General features: G+C 37.1%; 1 protein-coding gene across 1 annotated transcript in view; it reads right to left on the bottom strand.

Moving 5' to 3' along the window:
* METTL15 (methyltransferase like 15) overlaps window positions 1-12,428 on the bottom strand; it is a 241,580-nt gene that overhangs the window by 19,540 nt on the left and 209,612 nt on the right. Inside the window, exon 6 of the transcript XR_004680688.1 lies at window positions 6,875-6,941. The gene's annotated coding sequence lies outside the window, so the exon portion shown is untranslated. The remainder of the gene's footprint in view (window positions 1-6,874; window positions 6,942-12,428) is intronic.

The following is a 12,428-nucleotide window of genomic DNA, read 5'->3' as shown; positions in this document are numbered from 1 at the left end:
TCTAGGTTTCAGAAACTGAATTTTTATTATTTTTTTACACTAGACTGTAATCTACTTCTGTACTGTTTCTACTCATTGCTCCTATTCCTACTCTCAAGAGAAATTCAAAATAACTGGTCTGAGTTTGTTGTTGTTGCTGTTGTTTTAACTACATAGGACAGTCCTCTATTTAAAGATGGATACACTGGGGCACCTGGGTGGCTCAGTCAGTTAAGCATCTGCCTTCAGCTCAGGTCATAATCCCAGGGTCCTGCGTTCGAGCCCCACATCAGGATCTCTGCTTGGTGGGGAGCCTGCTTCTCCCTCTCCCTCTGCCACTGTACCTGCTTGTGTTTGTTCTCTCTCTGGGAAATAAATAAATAATATCTTTAAAAAAAAGATGATACAGTGACTCACTCTAGTTTGGTCTGGTTCTGGATCAACATCCCCACGCCCTTTTTAAATTTTTTATTATTAATTAATTAATTTATTTTTGCTATAGAGAGAACCCACAGAGAGGGAGAGGATTAAGAAGTATTTGGGAGAAGGGACGATTTTTTTTTTTTAAGATTTTATTTATTGCCCAGGCCCTTTTGTCATATGAATCAAGACCTTCTCTCCATCCTCATGCCCTCCATGGAAGCCAGTTTGCTTCTGTCCTTCCTAACATTTTCTTTAAAGGACCCCAGAATTGAACACAAGATTCCAGATAGTGTCTAATTAGCATAAAGCAAAGGGGAACAATTACTTCCTAGGATGGACTCATTGTGCTCCTGACAATGGGATCCTTCTGTAAATAAGTTTTGTTTTGTTTTTTTAAAGCAGCTAAATCAAGTTAAAAAGCTTTTTTTTTCAATCCCCCATATATTTTTCACATAAAATAATGTCCATTCAAGTCTCCATATTCTGCATTTGAAATGAATTCCACAATTTCCAGACTCAGAGTCCTAAATAAGGAATGTGATTAACATAAAAAACCTGGGTTTTATTCCTTTACTGATAGCCAACATACTCTGATATGTAATATTCCCCACCCAGCTTTCCCTCTACTTTTTCCTTGTATTTTTCTTAATATCACCATTGTGATTCTTTCCTCAATTATTTGGTGGGTCCAGTGTTTTCTGTAGTTTATTTGTTTAATACTATTTCCATTTGACTGTAGTGAAGCTCCATAAGAAAAGAAATTTTGTTTATCTTGTTCACGATATACCTGGTGTTTAGCATATCATTTGGTCATTGTTGATCATCAATACATATTTATTGAATAAATGAAAATGCTCCCTCCCTCAGATTTCCCCTTCTGCTTCCATTTTTTTTGAAGGTCATCTGTGTTGGTTGGGTCTTCCAGGAAGCTGACATTGAGATAGAATTATGAGGGTAAGCAGTTTATTGGAATAATGCTTGTGAAAGATAACAGCAAGAGGGAACAGAACTGGGCAGAGAGAGCCTCAAACTATCTTGTCCAACCCGATGATGTGCTGTAATGCAAAAACTACTCATTAGAAGAGTTCTGTGATAGGAAGAAATAGCCTAGCTCCAGTATCCCAACCTCTTGAGAGCCAACACTGTGGTTTGGTCATATTTTCTGGCATGTAATAAGTATTAAGTAAATATTTATTAAATGAATAGCAATACCATAGGACTCTTTATGCTCCTCTCCTCCTGCTCAGGAAGGAAAGATGTGCTCTAAAAGAGGATATGTTCCTGGTAATGTATTCATTAGAACTCCTCATTAAGAGATAACAGAAACCAAATCTAGTTGATATATGAAAACAAATATGGGGGGTGGATATATTTTAAGGATAAAGAGATGCCTTACAGATTTTGAATGATGCCAAGTCTCACAGATTCTGCAAAGCTTTCTGGATCCCAGGCAGTGTTCCTCTTCCACATAATGTCTGAGTTTCTCTCTGTAGGTGATTAATTCCATTGCTCTACAGATTGGCTTTCTCCATTTCTCTTGTCCTCCAAGGGAAAGTGGCCATCCAACATCTTCCGAATTTATATTGTATAGTTACAATACAAACTACAACCTGCTTCACAGTTCCAAATGCCAATGCCCATGAGAAGGATGAGGATAGAGAGTCTACTTGGTTCATCATGAATCGTGTTTTTAGCCTAGTTCCAATTAGCCGTGGCTGGGGAGTGAAGTGGGATGGTAGGCAAGGTGGTAGAATCATACAGTGGAAACATGGCTGGTAAGTCCATCTCAGCCTTATGACCTGGAGGAGCAGTTCTTTTTTTTTTTTTTTTTTAAGATTTTATTTATTTATTTGAGAGAGAGAGAAGGAGAGACAGTGAGAGAGTACAGGTTGGGGGGAGAGGGAGAAGCTGGCTCCCCACAGAGCAAGGACCCCAACACAGGGCTCAATCCCAGGACTTTGGGATCATGACCTGAGCCGAAGGCAGATGCTTAACCGACTGAGCCACCCAGGTGCCCCTGGAGGAGCAGTTCTAAGAGAAGGAAGATAGCAAGTAAAAGAATGAACTTCTGGACAACTGGAGATGGGCTACAAAAAGATGTTATGGTGACTGTATCCCTAGAAATCTTAAAGAAGAGAAGGTTTAATGACGTGGCTTAGATATTCCCTTAGAGGCAAAACACTCTTAGTGTCTCTTTCAGCTTCATGACTCCAGTGATTAAGCCCTCTCTCTCCTGAGGGATGAGCCTTTTCTATATCCTTTAAGAACATCTCCAGAATCAAAGGACCAAGCAGGTAAAAGGAGACAGGCATCAAGGTGAAAGAATTGAACCTCTCAGAAATCACTCAAGAGAACTGATATTAATAGGGCTTGGATGTTAATATCTATATAAATCACTCATATAATTAAAGTTGCTTCAGTTAGGAGGGTAGCTGATTCTGTAAATTTAACAGAGTCATTCTTTTAATTAAATCAGTTTGTCAAAGAGCATGCTGGGTATAGTTTTTTTGAGTTGCAAAGCAAAACAGAGCAAATAAGAATTTGTTATACATGTAAGTTTAAAACTAAAGTTCACTATGTGATCCCAACAAATACTTTGACCATTTGGGTCTCAGTGTCAATTGTTCATTGATTCTCTTACACATTCACTCATTATTTCATTTAACAAATACATCTCAAGCATCTCCACAATGTTAGGCTCGGTGCTAGGTTTGGGAGATACAAAAGTAAATCACATAGTTTCTTCCTTTAAAGATACTAATACATTGCAGAGATGGTCACATAAATAGGTAATTGCAAGACAGCAAAAAGTACTACAATGAAACCGCATAACTGTGCTGAAGGAATCCAGAGGAGACAGTAGCAAAGATTAATGTGAAGTCTCAAAATCTGGATCTTAAAATTCTATGTGGAAGTGTTGCACTTTCTACCTCAGATCCAAAGTACTGTTTTTAGCATGAGGCATTTCTTCCTTAATTAATTCTTCATTGTTATACTTCATGCTTCAGGCAAAGTTGCAAGCCTGGTGTATTGCTTTTTACTGATTCTATAACATATACCACAAACTTAATGGCTTAAAATAACACCTTTCATTATCTCACAGTTTCAGGAGGAAGTATAGCATGACATGACTGCATTCTCTGCTTAGGGTCACAAGGCTAAAATCAGTTTTCAGGCCCAACATCCACTTCCAAGCTCACTATCTATTGACAGAATTCAGTTTCATGTGGTTGTTCCAAGTAGGATGATGTTCCCATTTTCTTGACACATGGTCCCTTTTATCTTCAAGCTAACAACAGCATATAACACCCTTCTTGTGTTTTGAATATCTCAGATTTCCCCTTCTGCTTTAAAGGGATCATGTAATCTCCCTATCTTAAAATCCACTGATTAGTAACCTTAATTACATCTGTGAAGTCCCTTTTGCCATGTAACAAAATATTCATGGGTATTAACACCAGAGAAAGAAAAGGTCACAGAGCCGAAATTCGGCTACTATACCGGACATAGGTATATTATTTCTCTCTTTTTGCTGGTTGATTTCTTCTGAATCACTATAAAAAAGTGACCATTGCTTTGGGGAGAGGATGGACTAAACTCAAAGGCAATGCCTAATAAAATAAAGATTTCTTTGCATTAGGTCAGATGATTAAGCCATTTATTCCTAATTTGTGGTTTGCTTTCATTCAAACCTCCCAGTCATTCTAGGATACTTACTAAAGGTAGAGGCTGGTAATTGAGCTGGTTGATGTTTATTGAGCACTTACCATGAATCAGACACATAAATTCATGTAATCCTCACAATGCTCTTATGAAGTAGAATTATTACGGTGATTATTTGACATATAAAGCAATTAAGGTCCTAAGAGTTTAAATAGCTTGCTCAAGTCTGTATAGCTAGGACAGGAAATCTTGAAATGTGAATCCAAGGCTATGTGGTTTGAGAGCCTAAATTTCTGACTACCACCCAATGTTGTTTCTCCTGGTAACCAGAGAGAAACTTTCCTTTATATGTAAACTAGGTGGGGGGAAAAAAAAGAATGGAGGAGGGAAGGACATATTTATATGTCAAACACATGCACATACACGCACAGTCTCATGGAATTCTCAGAAATGTTCTTTTTGGCTATATATTGACACACTCCTTCCTAAAAGCAAAAAATGAAGAGCAGGAAATGAAATGAGAAGTGTTCTGTGTGCAGGATGTTATTAGCAACCATGAGGTTCTGGACATGTCTGTGGAGTCAAGTCCAAGTGTGGAGCTGAATGTGCCCAGTCTCTTCAAGAAATGAGCCCTGAGGCCAGCACGCCTGGGCCTGTGTCAGCTACAACCATGCCAGGTGATGCCTCTTCTACCCAGGAGAACATCTTGGTTCAGCCAGGATGCCATCTGGGTCTCTGATTAATTTGAAGGTGAGTTAGCTCTAAATACCTAAGGATACTGGTATTAGCCTGTGAAATTATTCCAGATTGCTCTAAAAAATGACATCATTCAAATGATGCTTTTGGTCCCAGGCCTTTGGTTTGGCATGGTTCAGTTCTGCCAAATGAGAACTTATGCCGCTGCTTTGACAGGAGCAACTTTTGGAGTCAGAAAATGCCAGGCCATTGTCCACCCCAGCCAGAGTTCCTGGTTTGGCTTTGTTTCTAAACAAATCCTGGCATATGGTACCTTTCCTGCAGAGAGAGCTTTCTCTTACCTCTTCTTTATGACTTCATATAAATATGCCCAAGTAATTTCTTCTGAGAAAGAACAGAAACTTTACCTTTCTTTTTACTCTTTCATTATTTAAAAAAATGTTCATTTTAACCTTCTCATGGACTTTTATATACAAAAGGCTCATATCATTCATTCAACAAATATTTATCGAGTGTCTACTGCAAGCCAGACACTGTATTAGCTGTTTTGGGCACTGCAGTAAACAGTATCAACAAGGTTTTCTCAAAGATCTTGAAATCCGGTGGAAGGAGACAGAAAATAACAAAATAATTATAGATTGTAAAAAAAATGCTAGGAGAAATAAAAACAAGGTTATGAGATACCAAAAATCCTACAAAGGCAACTTTAGATAGAAGGCAAGGAAAGACCTCACTAAGAGGGTGACATTTGAGCTAGGGACCTGAAAAATGAGAAGGAGCAAAGAGCCAGAAGTATAAAATTACAAGTAGAGAAAAGAATACTTGCAAGGTCCTGAGGCTGGAAAGAGCTTGGTGTTTTGAGGAAGAGAAAGGCAGCTAGTGTGCCAGGAGGGTAGTGAGTGAAGGAAAAGATGGTATGAGATAAAGTTTTCAAGGTAGGGAGAATCTCAATCATGGTGAGGGTGGGTGCTGGAGGCCATGTTATATATTTTTTCATTTGATCTTCCCACAAATCTGTTAAGGATTAATGTTTTTTTTTTTTTTTTTAGCAATGAAGAAACAAAGGTTCAGGGAATTTAACCAATTGAATGGTAGCTTTCCTCTAAAGACAAGGAGGCCTAGCTTTGCAGAGCTACTATTAACCTACAAAATAGTTCCAAATTGCTGCATAAATGAAATTCTTCAAATGTAATTTTTGTTTCCAGGCCTTTGGATTGATGGGGTCCAGAAAATTCCAAAGTCTATTGAAAACTAAGAATTTTTGCAAAATCTTTCAAGAGAACCACCTTTAAAACAGTGAATGAGGGGTGAAATTATATGACTACTTCCATCCAAAGTTGATAACTGAAAATGGGTTCAAGACAGGCAGCTAAAGACTTCTGTGTTAATTATTTGTAAAATCTGTGCTCAGCCCAAATATCACACCTAATTCCTATTCATATCTCCTACTCTCTTCCATTGTGGATCCCAACACCTTTTTGTTGGCAACATACACTGACATACTCAAAACATACATGAAAGGGTTAAAAGTTAGAAGTTCAACACTGATTTTAAAATAAGTTTTGTAAAATTGAAAAAAATTCACCCAATTATAGTGCCACTCACTGATTTTCCTTAAGCTCTAAGTCTATTTGTGAGTAGCAATGTTTACTGCCCTGACCTTTCTTGCTTTGTTTGTTGAATGAGCTAAACTAAGGAAGATACAATATAATCAGCTTTATTTTTCATTTCCACTGCTGCCTTCAAACCATTCTACCAGATCTTTCTTCTCTGTCCTCTCAGGCCAATTCTATAGCTTTTTTGGCCTTCTGAATATTAATAAAACAGTATCATTTTTAAATATTAAAATCAATCTAAAACAACATCTAAGCTCAATTTTAGGCTCCTCTTTCTCTAGTTTGGCATTGCCCAAGGAATTTAAAATTAGAGTGAAAAAAGGGATAGCCCATTTCTTTGCTACTCTGATATCCCATTCTCCATCTTCTCACCTCGCCCCATTATGTTCCTGTGAGAGCACCAAAGTGAAAGAACCATGTAGGCTGTTTCATTGGCCAGCCATTTTTACCTAAACATTTCCTCCTCCCAGCAGAAGGGTCAGACAGTATTTTCTCACCTGTGCTGTGAAGAGGTTCAGGCTAGGTCTTGAGACACCTCTAAGAGTTCAGACTCTCAAGCTTAATCTGCAGAGAAAGGAAGTAGACTTAATGTGGACAATAATAAATTACATCACAAATAATTACATTATCTATACCTTATACACTCACAGTTTTCATCTACAGATCCAGTTTCATTCTTATAACCATGAAATGCTTTTGAGGGAATCAAAGCAGGGAGAATAAGTGACTTGCTTCATGGCTCCAGATGAAATGAGCCTTCCAGCAGAGCTTACAAACTTAGTCCCTCTTGAGCTTTGGCTTAAGAGCCTTCCTAACCAATAGCTATCTTCATTTAAGACGTCTCAGTCTTGCCTATCATGATTTTGCTTAGTTGTAAATTTCCTGTCATGCTTAATACAAACATTACATATGACTGTGGAATATTGTTTTGTCACATTAAACTGCCTTAAGTTTATACTTAATGATACTCAAATGCAGGGACACACACTGTCATACTATGGCTTAGGTAGCCAACTGTATAGACTGATGAAGACTGTATACTCCCTTACACTTGGACAGTAGGCCATGGTTTACGAAACACTTTCACATACACCCATGAATCTCATTGACTTGCTAGTGAGGCAGATACCATTATAGAGAAGTGGAGCAAGGAGCTAGGAAGAACTTTTCAGATGTTCATATTGCTTATTTATTTGTGTTGATGAATGCTTGTTTCTGAATTCATAGCTTTAAGTAGTCTGCTTCAAATTCCATTAGGTTTAACAAGTAAAACAGATTCTGCTTCTAGTGCCCCACTCTCTGTAAGGAGAAATTAATGGAGCTCATTCCATTTTCCAGAGTGGCCAAACTTCCCAAATTCAGGTAGGATATGGGAGAGTGAGTGATCTTTGTAAATAAAAGTTGCTTGGTAACCAATGACCTAGTGTCATATTGTAATAGTTAAGTAGGGAATGTATATGAAGGAGTTTATAATTCCTACATCTCAAAATTTAAGTTAAAAATTTTAATTGTTATGTATTTCCCTAAATAGAGCATAAGCTCCTTGGGGACAGTGCCCAGTCAGTGAATGAATACCTGTTGATTGTTTGACGGCATCATTTTGTGTTCTACATTTGTGCTTTTTAACAATGTGTTAACTCATGTACAAAAGGAATTCCCCAATTTGGGTTGGATGCTGAATAATAAAAAGATATAAGGGCAGAAACAAGTAGAGCAAAAGAAGAAGTGATTATCAGTTAGAAAGAAAGCCTCTTATCCAAAAATCTTCAAACCAAGTAATTTTCTTCTACTTGGATTTTACCATGAGAGGGACAATTGTTTGAGCACACTTGGGTTGATTCAATGTTTAATATGCTTAAGTTGTAGACTATGGGTGGCCATTTTATTTTGTTAATGCCAGATGCAATTCTATAATAAAACTCTTTTTATTTATTAAAAAACACATGCAAATTGTTAAATAGGAATTCTACCCTCTTTGCTCTTCCTTTTTTCCCCCTCATTTCTTTCAAGTGTCTCTGAAATTGTCCTTGCAAATGAGTAATTTGTGAATTTTGACCATCATCCATAAATTAGAAGCAAGAATTTGTGGCCATATTTGTAAATAATTCCATGGATCAGGTTTTGGTGATCATCTCTATTTTTGATGCAGGCATTGTTTCTTATTTATCTACAGCTCCTGGAGCACACAGCACACAGTAGGTATATAAAAATGCTTGAAAAACGAGTACATATGAAGGGAGAAGAGAGGAAAGGTTAGAGCTTGTATCCTTTAACCTGACTAACACTGGTGGCTGTCTCCATTGCAGCAAAAAAAAAAAAAAAAAAAAAAACCACAAAAAAACATTTCTAAGGGCAAGAGAACAACTCTGCAAGATGTTCATGAAACAAACCATTGTGCCCAAACTCCCATCATTTGTACAATACCTTCTGTACTATCCCATACTCCTTACATTATCTTTATCATTTGTATCTTATTTAATTTTTTGATTAATACTTTTTTCTTAAAAATATTTACAAAGGGGCACCTGGGTGGCTCAGTTGGTTACGCGACTGCCTTCGGCTCAGGTCATGATCCTGGAGTCCCGGGATCAAGTCCCACATCGGGCTCCCTGCTCAGCAGGGAGTCTGCTTCTCCCTCTGACCCTCCTCCCTCTCATGCTCTCTCTCATTCTCTCTCTCGCAAATAAATAAAAAATCTTAAAAAAAAATATTTACAAAGAAGCAAAACCAGTTCTGATATAAATCATAAAGTGGATGCCTACAGGCAGTGGAGATTGACTGGGATCTTCTAGGGAGATGAAAATGTTCTACATCTCAATGTGGTATATATATTTCTTAAAACTCATTGAATTATAGGCTCAAGAACTGTGCTGATTAAAATATGTAACTTTTTCTTCAATATAAAATATACTTAAAGAAAAGAAATAGATCAGGTAACTTAAATACACCAATAATTAAAACAAACAAACAAAAAATAGATCAGGTAACTTAAATACATTGACAATTAAAACAATTAAAACAAAATAACAATTAGTGTAATTAATTTCTAGATAGATATTATTCTTTATAGAAGGCTCTGAGCCTAAAGCTGCTCTCTTTTTAAGTGTTTAAAAAAATTTATAAAGAATGCTAACAGCTATCTCTCTCCCTCTCCCCTTCCCTTTTGTTTCTTTCCTTTCTTTAAAAAATATTTATTAGCATTTTTCCTTCTGTTGTTCCAAAGCCATGAGTGGGACCTGACAAGGTAGGCTGCAGGCCTATGTAAGGAGGCCAAGCTTAGCACAGGGCAGGTGTATTTGCAAAGAGGGTGGTAGCACAGCAACATCAGAAGATTGACTACCTCCCAGGAGATTGAGCAAATAAATAAATATATCAAGAACAAAAGAGTCAGGTTTCTCATTACCGGAAAGAGTTACAAATATGGAAAAAGATAAAGCTAGAATAAACCCACCTGGCATTAGGTTGGCATTGGATGTACAGAGTGAGCTAATAGTTTCCACTATAGATAAAGAAGTAAGTATAGATGTAAATGTGTGCGTAGTTCCTTAGCTGTCTGCTGAAAAAGGCTGGGAGCAGTAGCATCCTACTAGTAATGAATACCTAGTGCTCATATCTTGGTGTCAAACGCTAAATGAATCAGAGCTCCTTGAAAAAATGACTGAATCTATGGCTGGGGCTGGAAAAGAACATGATGAGCCTGGATCATCTTAGGTAACAGAAAGAAAGGAAATGTTCAAAAAAGGATGAGGGCATGTCAAAAGAACGCAGAAGTAAACTTGAGGGGGCTTTAACTGGCCAAATAAAGGACAATTGTAGCTTTTAAATAAATGATATAACAAACTGTAACTCATTGAATTAGCAAATACTCCACTGATATAAATAAATGAATAACTAAATAGTTGGAAGGAAGAGAAAGTTCTTCCATATAGTGGAAGGCCTCCAATTAAATGTAGAAGGAATAATCATTTTAGAAAATCACCATTTGGTAATAAGGGTAGTAATAATTAACCCAGGCAAGAAATTTCAATGCACATCCCTAAAAAATACTTGCTAATTACAGATGGAACAAAAATTAGAGAAACCTGGTAGACACCATCTTGATAAAGTGGATAAAATGAACAGCACTGGTAACGGGACAAAAAGCCATCATGTGCAACAGATAAGATATAATGAGAAGAGTATAGTGTGACGAGTCTGGCCAAAAATACATAACAGGTATAATAATGGTTATGTACCCAATAATGAGGAAACATTGGATGAATCCAAACCACAAGACATACTAAAAAATATCTGCCCTATCTTCAAAAATGCCAAGATAATGAGAGCTAAGTAACGTATGGATGCAAGAGGAGGACACTCTCTAAATTCTTCTTATAGATGTCAGGGAAGGCTTACCAAAGGAAATGACTTACGTGTAATCTTGTAAACACTGTCATAAACTAGAGAGGAAGTCATTTTAGGCAAGGGGATAGCATATTCAAAGGTGTAGGGTCTTGGGTACTTGTAGAGAGCTGGGTTTACCTGGAGCACAGAGATGGTAGAAGCAGCTGTTGATGAGGTAGGGCAAAATGATAAAGGGACATTTCCTTTGCCTTCTTTTGCACAGTATTATGAACACATGCAGTTTGAGGACCTGAAAAAAGGCATCTGAGTTGATGTATTAGTCCAGGCTCTCTGAGAAACAGATGCAAAGATAGAATTAAATGTGCAAGTTTATTAAGAGAAATGCCTGCATGAAAGGAAATTGAGAGGAAGTGAAGTCTGAGAGAGCCATCAGGCTGTGATGTACATCTGACCCTGAGTGAAGGAGAGGTAAGGAAGTTTGCATGGAAGTTTCAGTAAAAACCTTTGGCTCAAGGACTTTCTTGAGACAAAGTTGTCTGTCAAAGCATTCCTCTTGTTTCCCAGGACTGCATTAATATTCCTACCTCACTCAGTTATCGGTGAGAAGCAGCCCATGGTAGGCATGGCCTTGGTGCAAATGCAGGGAAAAACTTCATAGTGCAGCAGCATGGATCCTTAGTCAGTTATGCTCCCTGTAGTAGCAGAAAGCAAGATGTATTTTCATGTGTACCACATTTCAGTTTTGGATGATGAAAAGGATTTAATTGACAGAAGAGGTAAAGGATATTCCAGGGAGGGGTGTGAAAAAGCTTCAACTCAAGCATTTAGTACTTAACCTTTGTTCTTTTTAAATTATCAATTTTCTCTTAGTTACAAAGGAATCAGACCTTTTTGAGGCATGAGCTATGAGCACACTAATCAATCTGCAGTTAATAAACATGGACACCTAATCCTGGAGAGCCTACCAACTTGCCCTCTCTTCTTAATGTAGTTTTCTGTTTTTCATATTTGGTCCATCTGTGGAGGCTAACTTAAATATCACATAACTATCTTTTTTTGGGAATTATTTTGATCCACCATGGTAACACAAGTTGTTTTACACTGAACAGAAGTTGGTTAGTAATTATATATGTCTTTTACTAATAAAATAGGGAAATACTTTTTATTTATATTTAGTAGAAAAACATTTTTTCCCCTTCTACCCTAGGTTCATGTTTTAGGGAAAAGCTGGTAAGAAGGAATAGCAAAAGAGATCCTTGATTTTGAAAAGACTGGGAACAACTGACATCAACTGATCTTGTTGAGGTCCTGTTGAGTTTGCAGAGTATGAATTCATAACACAATTTCAAGTTGCTTTAGTCTATTCTTAATTGCAAATTTCCTAAACCCTATTAAAGAAAGGAAATGGTCTTTTTAGACCTATTTTATCAGGTTTGGAGTCCCCTCATTCTTTATCAAGTGCCTGAAAAGTTCTCCAAATTGCATAAGTAACAACTATAAAATATGACTCACAGCATTTTTTTCACTGAGTAATGCAATTAACACTTTAATATTGTAGCCACTATTTTGAAAAAATTCTTATTAACATTTATTAACTGCTAGCAGAGATATTTTTTTAACTCTAAGAAAAAGATTCAAGATGTCCATTATAGTTTTTAATAAACTTAACAATGTGCCCTTTCCTCAAAGTATGATGTGTCTGTTCCA

This window comes from Mirounga leonina, unplaced genomic scaffold, assembly GCF_011800145.1.
Source record: "Mirounga leonina isolate KUSES-001 unplaced genomic scaffold, KU_Mleo_1.0 Mir_166, whole genome shotgun sequence".
NCBI classification, from domain to species: domain Eukaryota; kingdom Metazoa; phylum Chordata; class Mammalia; order Carnivora; family Phocidae; genus Mirounga; species Mirounga leonina.
The sequence above is the reverse complement of the archived record's forward strand: the minus strand, read 5'-3'. Positions and strand labels throughout refer to the sequence as shown.